Source organism: Columba livia, chromosome 5 (genome assembly GCF_036013475.1).
Source record: "Columba livia isolate bColLiv1 breed racing homer chromosome 5, bColLiv1.pat.W.v2, whole genome shotgun sequence".
Taxonomy (NCBI): Eukaryota; Metazoa; Chordata; class Aves; order Columbiformes; family Columbidae; genus Columba; species Columba livia.
In genome coordinates, this window is record NC_088606.1 from 2,179,075 (window position 1) to 2,205,218 (window position 26,144).

At 42.1% G+C, this 26,144-nt stretch overlaps 1 long non-coding RNA gene across 2 annotated transcripts in view; it reads right to left on the reverse strand.

Moving 5' to 3' along the window:
- Nucleotides 1-24,924, reverse strand: part of LOC110363832 (uncharacterized) — a 45,208-nt gene extending 20,284 nt beyond the window's left edge. For both annotated transcript variants that reach the window (XR_010472666.1, XR_002422167.2), the window contains exon 1: nt 24,821-24,924. This is a non-coding gene — a long non-coding RNA (uncharacterized LOC110363832). The remainder of the gene's footprint in view (nt 1-24,820) is intronic.
- Between the last annotated feature and the right edge of the window lie 1,220 nt (nt 24,925-26,144).

Genomic DNA, 26,144 nt, shown 5'->3' on the forward strand with positions numbered 1-26,144 from the left:
GGACACAACAGAGAACTACCAGCCTATACCAAAGGAAGTGAAGTCCAGACACAATTGCATATTATCAATATCATGAAACTTAAGTGAAATCAAACTCGTGGTTACAGTTCACATCATCATCTCTGCTGGCTCTAAACCCACCTTCACCATAACAGACAGGAGTTGTGTACCACAAGATAAATCTCAGCCATGCACTGTTTAGACTCTCACTTCTTACATCTTCCCAGGCTGATGATGGATGCCCAATGTCCCAAAGGGCTGCATGTACAAAATCATCCCGAACCGAATATTTTCACAGCTGAAGCTCAGCCATACAAGCCCAGTTGCAAGGTCCATGCTAAACACAATGTACAGAGCTGCCAACCCCACGGTGGTCACGCTGAGGCCTTGCACAGACTGGCAGGTGGGAACAGGGAGCAAACAATGCAAGACAAGTAGAAGTGCAACACCATTCCCTTCACACAGCCTCAGATAAATGAATTTTCCCCTCACATCCAGGACAACAATATCCCCATTGCCACCCTTTCCATGACAATTCTGTCTCTGCCTCAACCTCCCTCCCCAGGTTACCACATTTTCATAACTGCTGCTGCCTCCTTGCACCAAACGTTTTAGCAGTCATTTTGCAGGCTCTTTCATTAAGCAATTCTGTTGATGCAAGAAATAATCACACCCTATTACCAGGCCTAGTCACAACATGCAGCCACACACTCCTTTTTCCATCAACAAACTGATTTCATAGCAACAACAACATCTGCGCTTCAGCCTTTCTAACACAGGGACAATTACCATATCATTTCAGTGCTTGCAAGTGAGAAGGCAAAGAGGGGCCAGCGAGGCTGGGGAGACCTCATCACCGTGTTCCAGTATTTGAAGGGTGGTTACAAAGAAGATGAAGACTCCCTTTTTACCAGGAGTCACAAGGAGAAGATGAGGGGCAATGGGTACAAGTTACTCCTGGGGAGATTCCGATGAGACACAGAGGGAAATTTTTCCCCGTGAAAACAATCAGCCATTGGAATAATCTCCCCAGGAAAGTGGTGGATTCCCCAGCATTGGCCATTTTTAAGATGCAGCTGCTCAGGGTGCTGGGCCAGCTTGTCTAGACTGTGCTTTGCCAAGAAAGGTTGGACCAGATGATCCTTGAGATCCTGTCCAACCTGATTGTTCTGTGATTCTGCAGTGGGATGGAGTCACTTGCAGCTCATTCCCAAACACCTGCATGTCAATACAAGCAGCAGCATCCATTGCAGGGGGACCTGGACTTGCCCCAAGCCCCATTAACAGATGCACAAGCACACAGTATGGCACTGCCACCTGAGCCGGTGTCCTGTAACTCATGAAAGTCACAACACGGGGCAGTGGCCACCCAGCAGGAGCACATGAAGAATCACTGATGGCCCTGAAGTTGCATTGCATTCAGCAAACTCAAATGTTGCTTTGCTTCACAGCCCTGCAAAGCCCAAACGATGCTCTATACACTGTGACCTGCAAGTGCATCAGAAGCCCTCCAGACTCCAAAGCTCTTCCTGCTTCAGGGGGATGAAATGCTGTCAAATTTCTGCAGCTCAATGAGCTGCCACCCAGCACCCGAGCTGTCAAACCATTTGCATGCGTCCCTTCGGATCACAAGAAATCTGGGTAATTTCACATAGCGCAATTCTTGCTCATTGCAATTTTACACCACGGGAAATCGCCTCTTTCTGCTGCAAACTTCACATTCACACACGGGCAACGACGAAGGCTCTGCTGACACATGATTACTTGTTAAACTCTGATTTAATTGCACATCTGCCTACACTTACTTAGAGCTGCAATAGCTGTGCACTGCCTGTTTGACACGTTCATGTTAATGGAAGCTTCTTAGTGCAGCAGAAAAGACAAGCCAGGGTGTTTTCTCCCTTTTTCCCTCCCCCAGTACAGTCAGGGCTCCTGAAGTCTTAAAAAAACACTTGCAAAGCCCCAGTTAATGATTTTCACTTCAATCACAGAGGTTCACCACAAAGGTACTCAGACAAAAAGCCTTAATCATCACAATCTAATACAGATGAAGACTCCAGCTTTACTTTGAAAGGCACCACACCATCAAACACAAAAAAAACCCCACAAATCATTCTCTTGCTTCCACAACCCACATCTCTTTATGTTACAGCAAATTATTTATTAATGTCCCCATCAAAAAAAAAGAGGGCCAGATCTGGAGAGAAGGAAAGGCTCTTGTTGGAATCAGATGGTGGAAGCAGGAGGTATCGCTACAGAAAAGCAGATTATGCAGTTTTTTGAGGGAAGGAGGAGCCACTGCAATACTCCAACCTGTCTGTTGGTCATGGGCTGAACATGGTTGAGCTGACCCACAAGCAAAGAGTCAGAATTCACCCATTCTCAAGCCACTGCCACCTACCTCCCAGATGTCCCATCCATCCATGATTGTCCCAGGACACCCAGTCCTGCTTCAGACCACCAACTCTTCCTTATATATACCCACAAAACTTATCCCAACCACTTGACCTTCCCAGGTCTGCTAATTCCCACCCACCACTCAAAATATCCACAGGCTCTACTTACACCAAAGCAACAGGACTGCACAGAAATCCCCCCTTCCTCCAAGCCTTTCCTTCCTGCACCAAGACAGCTGCAGGCCTGCACAGACCCTTCCATCTCATTAATTAGGTATCCGAGATAATTATGTCCCTATAGTTTCCTCTTGCATAATCTACTCCCAACAGCATCTGAATTTTCATGTCTGAATTTCTTGTTTCTTCTCCAATTTTATTGTTCCTCCTCTCCCAGGGAGAAAAAGAGAATAGAAGCTACTTCCCAAACTCTCCTCCACTGCTGACCCTCTCCTGTTCTTTTGAATCATCCCCCACCAGGAGGTGACAGGACTCAAGTCTTTACCCCTTCTGAGATGAAATTTCTCTCAAGTCTTTTGTTCTTGCAGATTTTCCCAAATCCTTCCAGTTTTGCAAATCTAACCATCCCTGAGGAGTAGTTCTGGCCAGTTTCCAGAGGAAACCTCAGCCAAACGTCTGTCAGATATTTGTAGATCAACATAAAAGACTCCTGCAAACCAGTAAAACCCTGTCCCAGGTTGCCCAGAGAGGTGGTGGATGAACCATCCCTGGAGACATCCCAGGCCAGGCTGGACGGGGCTCTGAGCAACCTGAGCTGGTGAAGATGTCCCTGCTCATGGCAGGGGGGGCACTGAGGGAGCTTTGAAAGTCCATTCCAACCCAAACCATTTTATGATCCTATGAAACACGGTGCAAGGTCCCAGTCTGTAAGTACCCCCCCTTGCACAGGTTCTGTCCATGCCAGTGGCTCCATCAGGAGGAAAAAGGGCAGTGGAAAAAGGGATGCTGTTGTTTACTGCTCCCTCTCGACTATGCAACATCCTCCTCTCTTTTCAAATTAACCATGCCTGCAAGTTTTCTTCTCCTGACATTGCCTCTTAAAAAGCTTCCAGTTTTAATGAAGATAGGAATTTTCTCAGTCATTATTTTCCCTTCCTCATTGTTCAAGGTTTTCCCCCTGCAGCTCCCTATTAAGCAAACTCCATGCATTCATGCAGTAAACAACCCCCTAACCAGGTCAGTGCACATTTTTCATTTATTACTCCAGAGCTCTGCTGCAGTCAAATTGATGCACTTTCCCTCCCCATTTTTCATCTCTCTGCTCCCCATTTTCAAGCAAGGGAAGAATAGTCTCCATGCTGCCAGTTACCCATTAGCAGCTCCTTGGGTGTCCCCAACAAAACCCACATAGCTTTGCCTAGTAGCTGAACCAGCTCCCATTCCTGGTCTCCTTCCAGTGCCCCTTTGCAATCCCAACTACATCACAATCCAAACTATTTCATCCCCCGTGGACCCATCAGGCCGGACCACCAACTATTTACTTCCTACTCCAGTGTCTGGCTGTGCTTTGAAAAACACCCTTCTGCCATTGTACTTTACACATCCGATCAATTTGATTTCCTGTTAACCATTCATCACAGACATAATAATTTATTAGACCACTAACAACCCAAGGAGACCCAACAGCTGATAGTGAAAGGATGAAAAGGAAATCAAAGCAGCACCAGGGAGGGAAAGGCTGGAGGAGTAAAGGGTGAAGAACGCAACAGATCTGGCTTATGCTTGTCTTTGTGTGAAAAACAGGACAGAATATTTCTACACTAACGTGGGACTTTCCTGCTCAATGCAGGCTCCAGCTGTGAATTTAGTTGTCTGGCACATCCTTAAATGAGCTCCTGGAGAGCTTAGCTACATCAGTCCCATGCTGTGCACTTCCACGCATACTCATGGTAGAAGAACAAGCCAGCTTCAAAGTCTTTTCCAATAATGCAGTGGCCTTTTGAGTACAGAAGTGAACAGAAATGTGCAAACAAGAGGACTCTCACCAGCAGTTTTTTGAAGTTTCTTTCTCAACCCTTCAGCTTAAAGTTCAGGCAGCCACTGTCTTGAAGGTCACAAAAATAGGTGAGATGCTGAGTCCCAGTGATATCCTTAAACAACTGAGCATTTACTTGGTTTTGTATTTTACTTATAATTTAAAATTCCTTGACTTTCTGCTCAGTGTCTGATTTCAGCTTGCCAAGGGAGAATAAGTTTGCACATCGAATTTTGAATTCAGCATGCAGCAACCAATAGTACTTGGACAAATTCATTGTCTGAATCACTTTACATATTTCCCCTCTTCCCCATCAGCATGAAAAATAACATGAGAAAAAGCAAAAAGTTGCTGGTTTAGGAAAAAAAGAAAAGTAAAACATTACAACAAGCCATCAAATCCATCATGATTTTCAAGTTCACATCTTCCAGTTCATAAGTGCTTATGCTGGAAGAAAGATAAGTTCCTAAAAGAGTTTGTGTTTAGTATTACAGATTTGAGGGGCCTGAAGGTGAGGCTAACAGAGCAATGCAGGATGGAATGAGGTAGAAAACCAAAAAATGGTCCCGGGGCAATTTTGGAACATATGTTACTGGAATGAGGCCAGAGGAGAAGGGTCAAAGGTGACAAATCCCTGTTTAAAAAACACCTGAGGATGCCAGATTTAGAAATACACCTCACTTGAGCCTGAGTTTCCCCCAGTCCCACAACAGCTTCCTGATGCTTCCCTTAAGTCATGTTGCAAGCGCAGCTCAGATGAATTGCGGCTGCTATTATCGCCAGGTATAAAACCAAAAACATTTGAAATGAAGATATCTGAAAGGAGGTAAAAAAAAGGTGCCGTAGTTCCTGATGTGATGGGGTGGTATAAAGCATCCACCCCAGCACCACCTTTCATGGCAGAAAGGAGCTGGATACTTCACTGATTTGGTTTCAGTTCTCAAAACAAGAGCCCCAGAGCCGTCATTCCATCCGCTGTAACACTCCCTCTTAAAATGTCTCTAAATCAGCACCTACAATCCATGCCTGAACTTACTGCCATTTGCTGCCGGTGTTTTGCCTTCATGCACAGCTGATAAAACGTTTAGAGGTAGCCAAGGGTTTGAAAATGCTCCATTTCCTTATACATCCTCTTCTTTCACTGCTTGTAAGTTCTCATCTCCTCCTGTGATCTGACTCTGGATATTGTGCATCCTTCTCTGCCATCTGCAAGCCATCATTTCACCCTGCGTTTCACTCCAAGCTTTCTCTGCATTTTGGCACCTTCCGAAGGAGATGTGCTCTTGCGGGAGCTGCAGCTTCTTGGCTCCATCCCTCTCTTAGCCTCCCATGTCTTTCCAGGCTGCTTCTGCTGAGGAGCTCACCCTGATTTAGAAATCACACCTCCCTGATTTTTCACCACTGACAACAATCTCTCACCCCATACTCTTCTCTTGCATGGATTATTTTTGCATTCATGCTAAACATCCTCCTCCCGCTTTGATTTCTTGGCATCTATATGCTAAAGTGCTGAACATATATTTTGCTTCCACCCCAAAAGCACAGATTCTGTTTGAGGGCAGCCCTGTCCTCCTCTCCCACGTAATCACCAGGGTTCAGTCTCCTCCAAAACCCTCCTTCCTAACTTGCTGCAAGAACGGTTGATTAAAAATCAAATTAAGATTCTCTGTAGGGTTAAACTCTGGCATGTTGCCTAAATTCAGTAAAGCTCTTTCCTGCAGGCTTTTCTTCTTTCCTGACACTTCATATCAGTAGCAGAGACTTCTCCTGGCTTGTTATTTCAGATGGCTGGGACTGGAACATCTATCCTGCCAGGTGCCCTTGAGTACTCAATAAATTAAATAGCAGATATACTTCATGTAGTCTGAACACGAGGGAACCACACTCATTTTATTTTTTTTTTTCTTGAAGTATTGCCTTCACGCACTTGTAGAAATGATATCGCAGCATCAAATGACTATATTAGAAGTGCTGTGATTATTTCATTGGGAGAGACTGCAGAGCCAGCCTAAAATAAAGATGTGTCATTTTGGCACGCAGAGATTGATAACGCACCAAGTGCTACCACGGGCACCACATTCCCCCTTTTAGCAGAATTGCTAAGTGCCAGATGACTAGGGCTGGGCAAATAAAGAGCTCAGGCTGTTTTAGAGAATTGCAATTAAATTTATATACAACTTAAAGTTCAAGCCCTTGTGCTGACCCTACCAGTGTTCCCACCAGTTTGCTTTTCCTTGATGGTGAGATGGGCGACTTTCAGAAGCATCATCACCATAGCACAAAAGCACATCAAAAGGCAGCCTAGCTGCATTGCATCAGTGAGAAAAAAGGATTTTGAAGCCGTGTTACATTCTTCTCTCCTTTCACAGGCTTTCCAACAACACTGATTGACCAAGCGATGCTGACACAACACCAAGCTATCTTGGGGCTCTGTTCTTGGCCTTCTCTCTCTAAATCTCAGTGACTATCAACACATTCTCCCCAAAAATCTTGCACTATCAGAGCCTCAGAAAGTCATTTCCCACCTGTTTTGAAGACCACTTTGGGGATCTATGAAATTTATGGCCTAATGCTACAAAAGTATCTGGACTAACCCCCAGAAGTTGGCTGCCAATCAGTCTGCATGGATGTGGCACCAACATTTTTACTGCCACCAGTGCAGCAAACCGGACTGATCCATGGAAGCACCTGCTTACAGGTATCACGGTGAACCACAGGACAAATTCAGTGTGTTTGCACCAAAGCTTCTGTGACATGAAGGATGGCATGGACTGGCTTTGACTTGTGTAGGCAAGTCATGCTGAAATTAAAACGAAAGATCCCTAGCAACTGGATATTCATAGGAACACTAGGAATTTTTCTTAAAAAGCCAGATAAGACACCAAATAAATTAACGGTGTGGAAGGGGGATCTTAACAAGGCACTGTGGAGGCTGAATCCCTTCTTGGCTCAGTGATCTCCACTGGATCTCACCCTTCTTTTTTGCTCAAGACTTATCCTTCCCACCAGACCAAGCCAGGCCACTCTCACAAAACCCACAAGCCAAGAGGTACAAATATGCCAAGAAGCCACCAAAATTCCTCCAGAACAGACAGCAATGCCCGGGACACCACCTCCCCTGAATGGCCAAGTTTTAGCATAGGAATTGTTTTTGTTGCATATGCATCAGTTATAAGCTCAAGGCACAACCAGCATGCAAATCCATAACCAAGAACGAGAGAAAGGCACACTTAATTAGCCCTCAAAACAACCTGCTCTTTTCCCCTGTACATTTTAACGCATGTTGATACACTGCTAAATTGGAAGTTTCAGCCCCGGGTCAAAAACCCCTCATGTTTTGTGAAAATAATACATAAGCAAATAGATGAACTAAATAAAAAGCTACCTGCAGGTAAGTATGGGTGGCTGGCAGTATTTGGAAACAATAGTTCACATTTTCTCTCTGAAACCCTTGGTAACCTCACAATAATCAAATCTTAAATATACACACACATACACACACATATATATATAAAGAAGAGGCAGTAAATCTTTCACACGTGTCTCTTAGTTATAGCAGGAAATCTGAACAACAAGTCCTGGACTTGCAAAAATTGGCATTTCCATTCAGAATGATCAGTCACCATCATAACCTGTAATCTGAAGGGATTTAGAAGAGATTTCCTGGACCAGATATTCTATTTAAAAGCATGTTCAGACCTTCTGGATTCATGGTTGCAGAGAATAACAAGTGAATCTGTAATTGCTGGCCATTTGTTTTAATGCCTTGCCTATCATATATTTTTTTCTTTTCACCCTCCTCTGGAAAACTGTTTGCATATTAAATTTTTAGGGATTTAATGAGTCTTCTTTTGTTGCATCATCCATCACAGATAGATATCAAAAGGGATTGGAAATCTCAGAGGGATGAGAACAAAGCCAAAGAGTTTGCCCCAAGAAGGATCACATTTAAAAAATCCTTCTCTAAGCACCAAACCCCAACCAAAGCACAAGGGCTTGGGGCAAGCAGAGATTCATAGGTGGCAAATCAAGCAGCCAACATCATGTTTTACTCAATGCCAAGAAGGATAAACAACCCATAGTTGCCCCAGTGAGGTCTCCCTGATAGTTTAATCACTTGGCAGAAGTACAAGCCATTCACAAGTTGTTACTGTATGTTTTTAACACATCTCAATACATCGGTGCAGTTCCAAGGACTGGAAGAGCATTCATCTGCCTTTTTACCCTTGAGCGGGTCAACACTCCCACCCAACTTGGTGTCATCTGCAGACTTACTAAGGGTACACTCAATCCCCTCATCCAGATAATTAATAAAGATATTAAACAGAACTGGCCCCAATACTCAACATTGCACGACAACGCAACAGGAGCAGACAAAGGTCTGGCTGTGGGGTCCAACAATACTGAGCTTGAAACTCACTTTGCTCAGCTGCTTCACTAAGACTATTCGTCTGCTCAAAAATTCCACCTATGAGCAGGGAAATCTTTCCCAATAACTTTTTTTGAAGGGGAAAAAAAAAAGGCATATCTCTTCATGAAGTTTCAGTTTCAACAAATCAGCTGTTTCTGACAGTTTGACATAGATGTAACGATGGATGGTTGATCTGCTGAATCCCTGTAGAAAGCTTTAGGCTAACAAGTATGTTAGCACAGCTCTGAGCACACACAGGGCACATATTTCTTGAGACATTTTCCACTAAAAAGGCTGTTCCTTTCATTTGCCCAGATCTATCAGAAGCCCTAGCTTATTCAGCTGCAAAGACAAGAGGCTGTGCCCGTAATTGCCTTTTGCAGAGCAGAAGATGGTTTAACCAAACACGATGCATCACAGAGTTTCCAGCTGCAATAGCAAAAATAAAGATTTATAATCCAGGCCAGTCTAACAAGGGCTGTGTCTACATTGTTAAAGGAATCTGCTCTTGGTGACACGCTAAATGTTGCAGTGATTTATTAATACATAGGCACAGCTCGGAGCTGGCCCTCCCTGGACCAACACACAGCTCTTACCTGGATCCCATGTGGAACCCCAACAGTGCACGTAATTAAAATACTTTTGCAATTGTTTCATTGTAATGCCTGGTGTTAAAGCCACCACAATAGGGTTTTAAAAGTGTGAGACGAGGTTGCATGTTGCATACATGAGGTGTCCTACAATAATCCAGATGTGCTGGGGTAGTGTCAGAGGACTGGGGATCAAAAGCGCTCCAAAAAAAGAGGGGTTTTCCGTGAGCAAACGAGGGAGATACGGTATATGCAGCATCACTGCCTGAGCGAGGCATATTCTTTGGGGTTTTCAGAGCATTTCAGGAGAACCTTAGCTGCACGTGAAGTCTCTAACTCAAGATGCATTCTCATGGTCCCTCAGTGAGGTACTGACAGTAAATCAAAAATACACCACACATGCAGTATATTCCCCATAGATTTCACCAGGAAGCTTTTGCTACCTGTATTAATTAACTCCCCTACCTAGAGTCTCTACAGTTTGCTCATTCCTTCTTAAATAGTGAATTAATCATTCAGGGGTTTCAATGCAAAGATACTTTTTTTGGCAACAAGAGGATTTATAGGAAAGCAAATTGAGGGCATGCTCCACAATGAGGTATTGATTCTGTAGTATATTAGGATATGGTATTAGAAGGCTCTAATTCTACCTTAATTACTTAAAAGACATCATCATTGAAGTCAAAGGACTCACCTGCATGGAAAACCAGTACAAGTGAGAAGACTTCAATACTGGAGGGAATAGAGTGATGGTGATAATATTGCAATTTTGTCAATAAGACATGCTGCTTTGTAAACAGTATGCAGCATTTAATGATTAAAAGACAGCATTTTGCTTACAGTATCAAGAGCAGTATTTTCTTTTCAGTGAGCAGCTGTTGCTTTTTCATAAAGTGACTCTCCAGCAGAAATAATACAGCAAACTGGTACTGCCGAGAACAGCCTAATATCTGTGAAGTTTGTGGACTGGCAAACACGTCCCTATTCTGCTGGTGTTTGAATCACCACTAAACCAAATTGCCCATCTCCAGTTTTATGATAACTGCAAGTTAAGCCAGACTGGAAAGAAATCTAGGCAAAAAAAATGGGTTGCACAGATTGTTTCATTTTAATGAAAGGTTCATCTGCAGATGTCATTTTTTTTCCTCACCCATCAAGAGTTTTTCTTCCCCTATATCTTCTCGTACTCTGCATTAACATCTTTCACTCTATGCTTTCATTCTCCAAATGAAAAGTATATGGCCCACTCAGAAATAAATGCAAAGAGCACTATGTAATGATGCCCGCAGTAAGTAGAGGCTATAGCTAACAGCACGTATCTTCATCTGGCATAAAATAGCATTTTAAAGGCTTCTGCAGTACTGTACCAGCCCCTGTGGAGCAACCCTGCCAAAAGGTGCTTGAGTTTCTACTATTAGTTTACACCTGACCAGCTCCACGACATAGAGATGTTTATTGTTGGTGAGCAGGTTAATGGAGAAGCCGAAGGGACACAAGTTCTGGATCCTTTACAAAAATCTGTTTAGTTACACCTGATAAACACACAGACAGATCTGCCCTGCCTGTTCCACAAATGCAAAATGTAGCTTGCTAGAGACGAAACTGCTGGTGTCTCAATTTCAGTTACAAAAAACCAAAAAAATCTGAAATACAGCACACAAGCACACATGAGAAAATAACAGAAATAGAGGGAATAGAGTAGGTGTCTGGGAATAACATTCTTTTCTGTACCAAAGGCTCAAGATTCTCTTTGTAAAATGGCAGGGTGATGACCCTTTAAATATCACCCATTCCCCAGCAGTGCAGGCTCTAACCTCTGATCCTACAACTACCTTATTCTTAAAGTCCTATTGATTTGTGTTTTTCCACGCAGCTCCGCAGGTTTCTTTGCTGCAGGTGGGCATCAGCCTCCAACAACACAGGCTGAGGGCACCAAGAAAACCTTCTCGAAGTCCTTTTAGCAACAGAGATGGGAACAGCAATAACCCCTTGGTGATAATATCACCCCTGAAAAACCCTAAACATTAGGAAGACAACTGAGGTCGCCTACCAAGTGCTCCAGCGGGGGTTTTGTTGGGTTAACACACAGCAGCTCTCTGGACCCGCTCATGTTGGTTCTCAGCATGTCCTGGAGCAATGAGGTGTGACATGTGCTGGAGAAGTGCCTTTTCCCCATGTTTCCCACAGCAGAGATACCAGAATTTCTTCTAAAATTGATAATTTATTCACAAGGTACAGCATAGAGCAGTTTGAGCTGGTGCCTCCTGAAGTGGGACCTCCAGTGGAAAAAATCTTGGGCAATTCTATCCCCCCAATCCAAGCTCCCACCCCCCATGCCTCACTTGAGGCCAGTTACAAAATTAGAGTCTGGGGTCTCCCCATTCTTCACCGATCTCTCGATTTTCATCAGGTGGGCTGTCAATCACAGTCCTGACCTTCAGTTGTGATTTTTGCACCCACACCTGGAGAAAAGTTCTTGGCAACAGCCAAAACGGTCTTCTGTTTGAGACCATTCTGCATTTTTTTCTTATCTCCAGGGTCACAGCTCCCCTTGTCTTCTATAGCTTGAGGGCTCCAAGGCCTTTTTTAAAGTTCAGAGGTTTATATTTGCAGAAGTTATGCGGAGCAAACCTGCTTACACTACACAAATTCTATATAACCAGTTTCTAAACAAGCTTTATAAGCAGCATACCCAATAATCCAACAAGCTCAGGTAGTCTGTTCCCTGGCAGATGGCCAGAGAGAACCTGCCACTGGGGTGATGCTCAGGAGTAGTCACAGGACTTCCATGGACAAAGAACATGGCTCCTACTGTCAGGAGCCAAAACAACACTGTAAAAGACAACCAGAACCCACCTGGAAACTCAAGACTTCTCAGTTGTGACCTCCCAGGGTGACATTGGGACAAGGAGGAAAGTGCTGGTGGAAGACATGGAGGACAAGAACAGAGATACCAACCAACGCAGATGTAATTCTTATAGCTGGAAACCAAGGAATATACTGAAAAAGTGGAAAGGTTAGAGGATACTCACAAGGATCACTACAGGATGATGAATATTAGGAAAATTTGCTTTAGAGAGAGAAGCCAAAGGCCTGCTAACTCAGGGAAAATTGACGACATGAGATGTGACGAAGATAGAGTTGATTTTATTGCAGTTTATATAGTGAAGTCATTAAAGGTGTCACCTATAGACTTCAGATCAGATTACATCTGCCTATATTTCCTGAATACCAAACCAATGAAACTCCATCACAATTGAAGGAAATTACTTTCTCCAGTCTCCTTGCCACCTATGAAATACTTAGTTATTGGCAATTGACTTAACCTGGGAGTAAAAATCTCCCAAATTCCACCACAGACCTGCAATTCCACCCCAGCAAAGCAAACATGTTTCCATTGACTGTACATTACTCTCCAATTCATGGTCATCATCCAAGAGCATTCATCACGCTCATCATTCCCACAAAACAAGCTTATTAAACTATGTGGGGTAATGGGACCTAGAAAACTTCAGATTTATCCCTGATACTTATTATTCTGAGGTGTTTTATATAACTTTGTGTCAAATACAATGAAGCAAAAAGTGCCCTCTGTTTCTTTTCAATTGTAATAAAATTTCATTGGAGTTGGAAGGTTCTTTTAAAAGCTTTGAATCTGAGGAAACAATATTTTTTCTGAGAAAATGGTTCTAACAAAGAGCACATCAGATTCTTAATAACATCTTGTCATGTTTTTTGCTGTGTGTTAAGAGCATATCCAATGAAATACAGAAGTGCAAAGGCAGTCAGTCAGTTCTAGGACTTGGAAGCTGTAGGACAAATTCCAAAGCTGTAGCATGCTGGAAAAAGCAAAGGATGTTAACTTGCATTATACTTCTGTCTCCTTGAAAGCAGTTCAGGAGAATTTAAAACCCTCTTTGAAAGTGGTTCTATTTCCTAAGGCCAAAGCACAGAGAGGGAGCAACTTGTCAGCTTTTGTATTTCAACGTTTCATGCATCAAATCTCATACTTAAAAATTACATCAGAGCTAAACTTCATACTTTTGCCATCCAGCACTGGTCCAACACTTGAGTTCAAAATAACACCTCACACTAATGGAGAATTTATTCTATTTCCCTATTTCTCATGGCTTTTTGTGTGCCCCTCAGCCTGTCAGGGGAAAGGAGATTTAGATCTCAGGTCTGACCCAGCATAAATATAATTCCTTCAATAAATTACATACTTTTACTGACACTAATGACCACCAAGTCCCTTAACAAAATCCTGCATATTGTATTTTATCCGTCTGCTGTTAAATAGAGCCTAATAGCTTATACATGACCAAAAAATAATTACATTCTGGATAACGCATACTTTAAAAACAGATTTTCACTAGTGCTAGGAAGATATCAACAGAAGCCAACACTTACTCTGGTGGTTAACTAAACTAATCTATAAAAAAATTTGGTCTAATTGATGTTCAAATTTTTATCAATTCAGCTCCCAACTCTTGGTTCTTTCTCTCCCTTTTTACTTTATTAAAACAACTTTAGGAGCCAATATATCCTCACCAGGAAGTTACTAAGAGAGATCAGGTCACCTTAATCTCCTTTTGTTTGATGGACTACACAGGTTGTGTTCTAGAGGTCTCTTGCTATCATGCATTTCCCACAACCCCGAGGCCATTCGGTGGATCTTTTTCCCCCCTTCCGACAATTTTTCAATGATCTTTCAGAAAAATTGAGTCATTACAACTAAGCACAGTATCATAACATCAGCCAAACCAATGATGAGTTTCAATGTGAGGGGACAAGCCTGGCTTTACAGAACAATGTTTACATGAGCTGCAGAATCAGCCAAACTCAAGCCAAAGTGTAAAAATATCCAGTTCCGATCTTCCCAATGAGGAACTGCCCAATTCAAAATTCTGATTTTCAAAACTTACCAAAATACCACAATAGCAGGTGTTTTGCAAGCCATATGCCAAAATTAGACTGCCCTCAAAAAAAGTCACAAGCCTTGGCAAAAGTCATCTACAAACCAGAAGTTTTTAATAGTGCTACTAAAAATGCAGGAATTATAAGAGCAGATCAACATCATGACTTTGTAAAATAAGAAATAGCTTTCGATGTTGACATCTAACAAAGCAGATCTATGATTTTGACAAGCGATACTGCCAATGTTGAGATGACTTTTCACGCCACAGAAGTATTATAGCGATTGCATTTGATTTCCTTTCAGGTCTGCTTCTGCCTTGGCAACACTTAAAGATAGGACTACTTGTGTCTTTGAATCAACTGGAAAAACTGCATGCATTCAACAATTCATCAATCATGTCTATATGCAATCATGTGTTTGTCACCCAATATATATTTTTCTAAAAGAGCAGTGAAGAGGGAGCAAGTGTACAGTTTATTATTTAGATGGAAAGATTAATTTCAAAAACAAATAATATTAGGCTTTCTTAAGGTAGCATCCAAATTAGAAGCAAATGTTTCCTGGTATGGAAATCAGATGCTGAATCAAATCTCTAAATTCTCTTTATGCTACTGGGAAAGGCCAGATGTCTAAATACGAGATGCACAGCTTTAAAACTGAGAGGAGATTTTCAGTAGGTAAAAGCTTACATCAACCAAGAAAATAAGACACCACCACCTAAAAGCAAGTGTCTTTCACTCAGTCTTAGATTGCTAATACTGGACTATATTCAGACATCTCTTCCAAATAAAGATTCAGCTCAAAAATCCCTTGCCCTTAGGCATCTATATCATCATACTGAGGTGCAGACAAATGGCTGTTTTCTTTTCAGCTCAGTCGCTGGAAACAGGACATACGGTGAAAGCAGATTAGAGAAAGGGAAAAAGGAGGTTTCTTTTCAAATAAAAGGGCTTTCTGGCTTCAGTGTATAAGCCTCAGACTACATTTGTCAAAGGCGTCAGAATTTCAGGCTACATGGAGCTGGATTCAATGAACTTAAAGTTTCTCAGGCTTTAATTTTTACGTACTGAGAAGCCCAAATTTGTCAGTTGTCCTTAACTAGCGAAGCATCACCATCTTGAAGACTGAATGAATCTGCAAAGGCAACTGGACAATTGGCAATTAATTTCTGTAATGGAAGTTTGGGGATGCACAAGAAGCATCTGAAGTTCTCTGAAAACCCACACACCATAAGAGGTCGTGGTTTGTTTCCCAAAATGCCAAACTGCATTCTAAGCACATATTCCTACTCAGAGAAAAATATACATGTATCCACATATGCCAGATGGCAGCAAGAAAGGTAAGATCATATAACTACTAGCAACAAAATATATTTATTTGAAGTGGGAATATCTTTGAGTATGAGCTCCAGTACCGGCTCAAATTTAATAAGAGTTTTACCAAGTAGGTCTTGATTGTTTCTGTTAAAAAAGAAAACCACAACAGATTTTATCTATATATATACACACACAGCAGATTTGTTTACACTACTTGATAGATCATTACTTTTTAGAAATGGAAACTAATGCATCTGTTGAATGCAGATACAAAAACATCTGCAGTATCTCCAAGCTCTAACTCCTCCATTTAGCTATGCAAATAGGCATTTGAGTGTGCGTGTCTTGCACACAAGAATGTTTACGTATATACTTTCTGCTTAAGTAAACTCAGTGCTCCGATTCATGTAAATTCTCAGTGTGCATGGAAGTATTCATTTGAAAGATCAAACTTACATGAGCTAAGCATACCAACACTTTCATCTTTTAAAGTATAACTAGTTGTAAGGAAATAATGTATAATAAATGGCTTGTTAAGCATCCAGACTAGCTATGCCTAAATCCAACTCTGAATATGTTCTGAGCATCCAGCACTTTCGTTGCAATTCCTACTGATCATCACCTGCTAGGACTTGCTGCTAAATTCATAAAACACGGAAGACTTCTACAAAATGCCTAGTATTAATTAGAGCACTCAGTATCTCATTAATTCTGAGAGTATGATGGGGTTTTCATTAGGCACGTTGATAAGTGTCTATTCCTTGGTGATCTTATCTCATCAGATGTTTCAGCCATACCTGCAGAGTCTGAATTGTTGGTGCATCCCCAGCAAAAACACATTACAGCAATCCTGGAACACAACGCTGTTCATTGCAGAACATTTCAGTTCCTAAAAGAATGCTAAATTTAAAAAATGACTACTTTATTAAAATTGCAGACAAACAAAATACACTCCTTAGTTCAGATCCCCTTATTGCCTTCTAATGCGTTAACTAATGGTTTGCTGAGATGAATCCTTCATTAAAACTGTTCTAGTAGAAGATACCAGATCTGCACTGAAATTCAAGCAGTGCATGTACAGTTGAGTGGGTGATTGATGCCAACAGCTCTGTTTCTTTATCTGAATGCCAACACATGAAAGGAGGAGAACAGACAGGATACACACAAGTCGCCAAATTATGACTCCCTGTAGAGTAACTGAGGGCAAAGAAGAAGAAAAGAGGACCACGGTGAGCCAAGTTCATTTTGCATCGTAAGCACTGGAACAGGCTGCCCAGAGAAGCTGTGGATGCCGCATCCCCGGAAGTGTTCAAGGCCAGGTTGGACAGGACTTGGAGCAACCTGGTCTGGTGGAAGGTATCCTTGCTCACGGCAGAAGGTTGGACTTTAAGGTACCTCCCAACTCAAACCGTTCTGTGATTCTATGATTTGGTATCCCAAACCCCAGGATCTCTATGTCAAGGGATACATGGCCTTCATCTATTTTTCTGTCCCAAGATGTTTCTCCTCTTCAGCAAGCAGTGCCTGACCTGGCCATGGAGCTTGACTATAATATTTTCCACCACAGGCCAACATACTTTAGCTCCTAAAGCTTGGTTACCATAGGACTAAGACTCAGGATGGTCTCTGAAAACCATCATCTGCTGCTTATAAATTCCAGTTGCCTACAGGACAGATGGTGTCAAGTTTTTCTCTTGCTTTATATGCAGGGCTCAATCTTTATCGAGTCTTCTCCCGACAGTACCCTCTTTCACATGAACACCTCTCAAAGTGTCCGTTGTGATGCTGAAATTACACAAGTCAATTATACAATGATTGATACAATCTACTCCAAGGCTGCTAATATTGCATAGAGCTAAAAAAAAATTAAAAAAAAAAAAAAAAAAAATCACAGTCCTGGGGTGTCGGGGGGAGCCATTTGTATTGGAGATCCCTGCCGTGAGTTTGTGAATCCCTTAGGTAGTAACTAACCATATAATAACACAATTCTCCAGCTGTTAGATGTGAACAATAATACTTTTTCCCTGATATTCATCTGGCTTATCTACCATATGTTACATTTTAGTCCAAATGACCTCATGCTATTTTCATCACTGTTTCAACAATCTTCAGTGATTTGGGTAGGAGAGCAAAGCATGTTTCACATAGAGCTGCGAGAATAATTGATTACTTTGGTTTGTTAGTCAAACCAATGATAACAATCACTGAGGGGCAGAGAGCAACTTACTCCAGGTTAAAAAAAAACCCACCATTTTGTTTTGATAGTCAGTAAAAGCTGAATAAATTCAGCAGGAGGAATTGCCTGAGCTAATAGTGCTGCCTCAGTTCAAAACCCTTTTCTACATGATTAGTTCAGAAGACATTTGAGCCAAACTCTCTCCCAATTTCCTCCAAAATTGTCCACAAAAGACAATTTTAAAAGTGTTTTTAACTATTTCTTAGACCCTTTCCTGATGGTTCTTGTTTAACACTGTCTGGAGCCATAAGCTGCATCAGTCTGTACCTAACCTAAAGCAACTCATCGTCCTTTGTAGCCACGGTAAATAGCTGTTCTGCTTCATGTAACTAAGCCAAACAAACCATCTTCCAACCGCTAACATGTAGAGTTTGCTTCTATAGAAAAGGACATCTTGTGGTTCACAAGCTGCCTCAAAAACAGACCTGAAACAGCATCTTGTGAAAAAACAAAGCACCGTAATGGGGAAATAAGCCGTACTCGTTTGAGACTCACAACTCCCATTGAGAGCCTACACTTCAATATGTACAGCTCAACACACTGGCAAACACAGACAGAAAACACTGACAAAAAGACTTAGCGATGAACAGGAATAAAATCCACCCATGAATCTCACCCAGCATTTGTGGGAGGATTTTCCAGCTAAAGCTTCAAGTTACATGTGCAGTAGTAAATAAAGCTGTCTAAGCGCCGCTCCTTGGCCCACGGCTCCAGGAAAACACAACTTGCAGCTATGTACTTACAATTTCTCATAGAAAAAGAAAATAAATAAATAGATAAAAACCACAAACAACAAAAAACAGAGAGGTCAGCTCCAAACTGCCCAGAAACTGATCTTTTGCACATACTACCCTGAGCTATCCAGCCTTCCCTGCCTGGCACAAAGCTGTGCAAGGGACATACCAGCATCTTTATAACATATATTATAATAATACAACCACAGAAAAGAGTCTGCCATAGTATAAAGGGTTACCCAGTCTGAGGGGGTATGGAGATTACAGCCCTGGGTTCATGGGATTCCTTAATACACAAGGACAGAGGCTTCTATACTATAAATCTCTCTGCTTTATTCCAGATTACCACCAAAAAAGAAAAACACCACAACCAAACCCGCCACTAACAAATACACTTATAATTAATAAAGCAAATATATAGATAAAGGTATTACAAAGTACTATCAGCAATCAATAGTATAGTATCAATCAATAGTATGGCAGTAGTTAATATTAGTAGTAACCAATCACATAACAACAACCAAGCAGGTATATATTGTTTTTATGAAGAAACCTCAGCCTGGTACACGAATTAAGATAGTGGTTAAACCTGGATTAAAATTTAAGTAATTTCTACATAGTCTTGAGGAAATGTTTATTCCATAAAGAATTTCAAATCTCTTCACAATTAGTCAAAGAATTAAGAGGACCAGACTGAATTTATTTATTACAGAAAGGTCTCTCCTTGACCTAAACCCATGAAAACAAGTTGTTTTCTCCCCCTCAGCACCTCTGCAGCAGCACACAAAGGTGAGGTATTCCGCATCCATGCCCTACATGAGCACTGGCAGCAAAATATTTTAAGCTCTCCAGTATTAAAGTTGGTTTGTTTATAATTTAATTCACAAAAGCAGCCTCCAGAGCTGCTGACCACACACACTTTGTGCTGCTCCACAATGCAAACACTTTACACAGAGAACTCCCCAGGTCTCAAGCAGACTAGTCAGGGTACAGTTTATTTTTGGATATTGGAATATTATTGTCCTTCTGTGCCATATAAGCTCAGAATGACTTTTATAAATAGGACAGAGTATAGAATTTAGGAGTATCCAGATATATGTCTTCAATATCTTTCTTCCTTTTCCACGGGCACTGCAGTCATTAGAAATAAATGGTCCATCAGGATTTAGATATCACTATTTGCCCCTATAGAACCCTGTATTAGGCAGTACAGGTTCTCCTCATCTTCACAGCAACCATCACAAAACCAACCAACATCTGGATGTGCACAGTTCTAGAGACAAGAAAAACTCCTGGAGTTTGACAGACACATTCAAATGCAGGAGAGGAACCTGCCCAGCAGGACAACCTGCAGAGGAACAGACTCATTGTAAGGTTTCCCATGGCACTGAGGTCTTAGAGCAATTAATAAATAAAGACCTGAAGCTTTTCACTTTTCCTCTCTGTTGACTCTTCTGGTTGCTGGAAAGCACCAGGAAGAACAAGCAACAGAAGCACAACCAGGAACACAAACCCCTGTTATTGAATCATTTATCAGTGTGAAGACACAGCACAATGGATTGCAGTCATTAAGGAGAATTGAACCTGGATGATTTTTAATTATGGGCAAGGGCTGGAAATTAATCTTATCTTACCTGGGTTGCCAGAGAGATGAATACATAGGTCCAGATTTACCACGAGCCTATGCCAAAAATGTGATAGTTCTTATACAAACCACAATTTCACATGAAAAGTAGGTAAATTACTCTAGAAAAAGCTGGGTCACATCACAGAGTTGTCAAAGGTAAATGAGAATTAACATTTAAGATTAAATTATTATAGTTTTGTAAGTAGAGCTTGCAAACTTCTTTTTGCTCAGTGTAATGCAGGAACCCATTATGATCAGGGTACCTGTGGCAGCATGAAAGTGCCTGTGCAGCATTCACAATCCTTTATTTTTAAAGTGAAAACAGTAATTTTCCTATAAAAATTCTAGGTTCCCAAGATATTATATATTGTCACATGCTGGAGATGATGCATTTTCTCTGTGTGCCACAGTGTGAGCTGCTGGTCCTCATCGCACTGTGTCAAAGGGCAACCCCTCTGAATAATTCAATTATTCGACCCCTATATGAAGAACAACCCGTAAACATGAAGGGTCACACTAAATCCCCAGCAGTTTAACAGTGACCCCGCAGTGCTTCCCCACAGACGTGCAACGAACCCAAGATCTCTGAAAAACAGTTGGACTGTTCAATCAGGTGCTTTGCATATTGCATAAGGCTATTATACTTGATGTTCTTTACTTTAGAAAATCTTCTGGAGATACTTCAGCTCTGCAAAAAGCCTTCAGTACCTCCCATCAAACTGGCCAATTAGCAACCTTTGTATCCTGCAATGCACATTTTTTTCTCTCCTGATAACACTTAGTTTCTTTGGGCAAGACCGCCAGCAAAATTATACAAGAGGCTGTCATTCAATGTCAGAGACCTCTCTGATGAAAATAGCGCTGACACTTCAATACACACAAGTTCTTAATGTGCATAATAATCAATGGACTTAATTTCCCACAGATATTTGAATGTCAGGACTCAGACAGCTGCATGAGGCACTGAGCAGCGATCCTATACATTGGGCACTGCCACTACTTATTGTGCTACAAACATTTTCTCCTGTAACCACACGGCTCTGTGGTGAGGAATAACCAGCTCCTGTCATGCCTATCAAACAGCCAAGTGATGCTACTAAACATGAGAACTGGAGTTGGATGCGAGTTGGTCTTTTTCCCTTGTTAACAAGGCATATCAAGCAGCAATAACTTGGTTTTCTATAACATAATGAACACATAAAATTAGAAACCTACTGCTTTGTCTATATGAGCTCATTCTTTCAAAACTTCGAGATCTAGCTGGGGGAGAAAAAAGAAGAAAAAACAATAAAAACAAAAGCCAAAGAGAGACTGTGTTCATTCACTGTGCCAACATCGAGCAAGAGCAAACAAAAAGAAACCGGGCATAAATTGATTAGTATCCATAAATGGATTAATATCTAAAAGAATAAGCTATCAGTCTGGTTTGTCTACATCTGTGCTGAGAGTTTATCAATGCCATCAACTCACTTTCTCACTTGCCTTCTCTTCTGTATATTTTTAGGGTTTTATTGTTAGGTGATTTCCTGATAGAATTCAAAGAACTCACAGAACAGCATATTAGCATATCCTGAATATAGATGCAGACTCTGTTATGGGATTCATTTTCTCTCTGAATTTTAATTCCAAAGCTGTTCTTTTCTACAATGTTCATATGAGTAATCAGAATTTTAATAATTTTCATGCACTTCTGGATATATTGTGAGGTGGGACAGCAGAAAATACAGTCAAAGGAAGTGAGAACTTTCCAGTTCCAGATTTCTCCCCAAGACCATGTTGGCAGCATTTTCCATACAGCTTCCTGCTGCAAACAAGAGTTTTAATGACCATGAGCCCAGACACTACACAGTGACATCCAGAAATGTTGGCAATTTATGCTGACTATACTTTTCAGCATGCAATACAAGTAATGAAACCCCCAAATCTCTGCATGCCTGTTCATCTGAGTGACCAGTACCACCATGAAACAACTGATCACAGCAGAGGTCAATAACACCTCTAGTTACCTAAAATGAGACCTACACCTTCACTGCCTCCCCCATCTGCAGAAAGGGTCTGTGAAAAGATGACAATGGATACAACTGGAAATAATTATTTGTACGAGATCATATAATAGAATCAAAGAATAGTTTGGGTTGATGGGACCTTCAGAGCTCCCCCAGTGCCACCCCTGCCATGAGCAGGGACATCTTCACCAGCTCAGGTTGCTCAGAGCCCCGTCCAGCCTGGCCTGGGATGTCTCCAGGGATGGTTCATCCACCACCTCTCTGGCCAACCTGGGCCAGGCTCTCACCATGCTCAGAGATTATGTCTAATCTGAATCTTCCCCCTTCTAGTTTAAAACCATCACCTCTTGTCCTGTCATAACACACCCTTCTAAAAAGATGTATCAGATGATGAGGAGTCAAGGAAAAGGCCAAGAAGCAAGGAGAGGAGAGGAGCAGAGAACCGGGCCTGGCCAAAAGCCTGGGGATGAGAAGAAGGTGGGTATGAGCAAGGGGAGGGGTTCAAAGAAGGTAGTGAAGTGCAAACAGCAGAAGGTGGAAGAACATCAAGTCAGGAGAACATTAACACGGAAAACTGAGGAGCAGTGAAGGCAAGTGGCCGCTGAAGGGTCAGGCACCATCTTCATGTGGCCTTCAATGGGTTCCTCACCAAGGACGTGGCACAGATCCCATGACAATCATCCTCTTTCCATTAACTCCAGACCTACACATGCAAGCATGGACTTTTCATAGGAATTAGGCATTCAAGCCCCGCTACATCTCCAGCTGATATTATCTCCCTTAAACACTGTAGTCTCCACCCCTCAGGGAAAAAGAATTGCTCATTATGAATTTGCCATTTCTGATCATCCCTGATGTGCATTAACTGAGAATAGAGGAAGAGGGAATCCAGGCTTCACTGCTACCTGCTGCAGGGTTTCTCCCTTCATGGGTGTAAGTTCATCAATGGCCAGCTAGCAAAGTCATTTTAACCAAAACTGCCTCTTTCAGTCAGGTGAATCAAAATTGAACACAAATACAAATCTACTTAGTGTGATGCCAGTCATTTAGCACTTTAAGCACCAAAAAAATGTTATAAATAAAATAGGAAGCAGAAATTCTGATCATATTTTCCTTTTGTTTTCCTTTGGGGTAAGTACAGTGGTAAACACATTCATTACTTTCTCCAAAAAAAAAAAAAAAAATCAGTATCTAAGAGGTATAGATTTCACTGGGAAAGTACTTCTAGGAAAGAAAATAAGAGAATATGAGAAGACCTCTTGTTTCTAGAGCCAGCTGGATTTATTTGAAGCTTTAATGCTAAGAAAATTTTGCCTGCTGAACATCACTTACCATACACAGTTCAGCATTGATTAAACAGCACTGCACTCCAGCCCAAAACTCAGGTACACCCTTATCATTTCAGCAAGCCCTCGTGCACAGAGAGGCTACAAAAGTGCAAGGAAAGGATGTGCAAATCATTCTTCCCAGCCTCAAGCCACCCGCTGCCATCACCGTTGGCATTTGCAGGTCTAAAAATCCTCCAGGCTGATTGCAGCGGTTTGATGGATCCAGGAAACCGGGCCCCGCAGCTGGGCAGGGTTTGGAGCACTGCACACCCAGCGCTGCACATCAGCAGCTGTTTGCAACACTTGTGAGGTTTGGGGATGCTCCAAGAAAGCAACAGCTCAATAAAATTACCAAATTCAGAAAAATAGCTACCCCAGAGCCCAGCAAACCTTGTGCGCATGGCGGCAGGAACTAGAGGTTTAAGAGAAAATAGGGCATATGTAGGGATTCTTTAACTGGGATACCCAGAGGCTATTGATTTTAAACATCGGGTAAAAAACAGGTTCTTGGTTTGGTTTTCAATTTGCTTCTTGGAAATTAAGCTCAAGTCCTCCTGGATCTTGTGGACAGCCTGGTGATGCTAAATTTCTCTCTGCTACCTATGGCCTGAAGCTACTTATTATACTTCCCAAAGGATTTCCTGGGTACAGGAATAATCAAGTGGCCAGGCGACTTCAGAGAGACACAACACAGCAGGCCTGAAAGCAAAGATAATTTGGCAAACCGCTAACGCAAATTTTTAACTGAAGTCGCACTTAAGGATTATAATGAGGGACCACAGCACGATTAGAACCAGTGCTGAGCAAATGAGATACAGCAAGATTATCTCTGCTCTGAAGATAATCTTTACAATCTAGGATTTAAATGAGTAAACGGTGAGGTGGCTGGTAAAAACAGGAGCTTGCAAAGCAGTAAGGTGGATGTTCTTATCTATAAAGGCCATTGAGGACAAATCTGGAGAGCAGCTCAATCAGAAACATGACAACACAAGTAGATTGGTCCATCCTCTGTGGCTTTGGCACAAAACCTGTCTCAGTAAGATGCCAACTGCCTCCTTGGGCGTGCTGTCTGTACCCACCTCTGTACTTCTGCCTCAAAATGTATTTGTGTGAGTCACCTACAGAGAAGCAATTAATCACTGCTCTGCAATTTCCCACTGGAGCCCCCAACACAGCAGAAAACATCCAGCAAACAAGAGACAGTGGATTCCAGTATATAAAATGCAAACAAGACAAAAATCCACTCCATATTGCAAGAATCTTACCCTCCTCCAGACCCTGTGCCTTCCTCTGCCAGCAAGCAACTGTCCCTGGGCTGGAGATGATGATGGTCCTTCCAGAGCTGCTTACCAAAGCACTTCCAAGCCCATTTCAGCCAAATTAAACTGGGTTAGCAGCCAGCCTTTAAGCAGCAGGTCCTCGTTAACCTGATTGGTTTTGCCTGAAGCAATTACAGATGTCTGACACAAGTCATTTGTATGGAAGGGGCAGCAATAGCACTTCTGGGAGGGCATGTCCAGCCATCCAAGGTATGGGACACTGCATGAACACAAGCTCTTCTCCTGCAAACCTTGACTATGACTTTGCTCTCCACCACCTGTGCTACCAATGCCACTTCCTAAAGGAGACTGCTGGAAGATGAGACATAAAGCATGGCAGGTTTTGGTCATTATGTGATGACTTTTCCCCTGGCACCAAGTCTTGCCATAAGCACTCGCTGGTGCAGTACACGTGGGCCAACACCTTCCTCTCCTGCTGGGAACTGGAAATTGGTTTTCCTGGGATCAAGCAAGCCCTGGGATAGCGGTAACTGCAAGTGCAAGTCCTTTTAATTTGTTACGCTTCAGGTAGCTCCTAATCCCCCAGTTACAGTGGGTAAAGGGGATGAATGAGGAATGGGGCTCCCACGGAGCTCAGCCATCCTGTTTGAAGATGCGGCAGCCACAGCGCTGACAGAGCAAACCAGGGATGCCAGCAGTGATGCACCCAGCCAGCACTTAGCAAGATGTTGCCTAATGCTATGGAAATACATAATTTACTATCTCATTAGGCCTAAAAGAGGTTAGTCTAAAACATAACCAGTGGGGAAGCTGTACTAAAAGGATGCCAGGCTTGTATTATGTTTCTAGATCCCAAAAGGGAGGAGGAATTTTGCCTGGGAATGGTTGAATGCTGAAATTCAGTTGTTTTCTGATCTGCAGTTTGATTTATCCCCCTCTGTGTGGTGAGAGGTAATTCTGCCGAGCATAGGGGAATGGGCTAAGTTTTAGCTGTTGTTAGGATGGGTTTCCCTTTAGAAATCATCTCCTGATATTATGTTAAATCAGAATTACACACTGTCCCATCAGAGGGAGGCAAATTCCTCTCTGATCCCTGCAGCTACAATTTAGTTTTAAGGCATTTGCCACCTCTCAAAATACAATCTTGCACAAAAACTGTTGGTGGGATATCACCAGGAGATCAAGGGGCCAAGAGAGTGGTTTTCAGAGGAAGCAAACACATTTAGTAGAGTCGTGGTGGGCTGCTTAACCTTGTAACCAAAATGGAGCACAGTTGCTAGAAAAGCTGCTGTTCCAGTAGAGGCTTTGG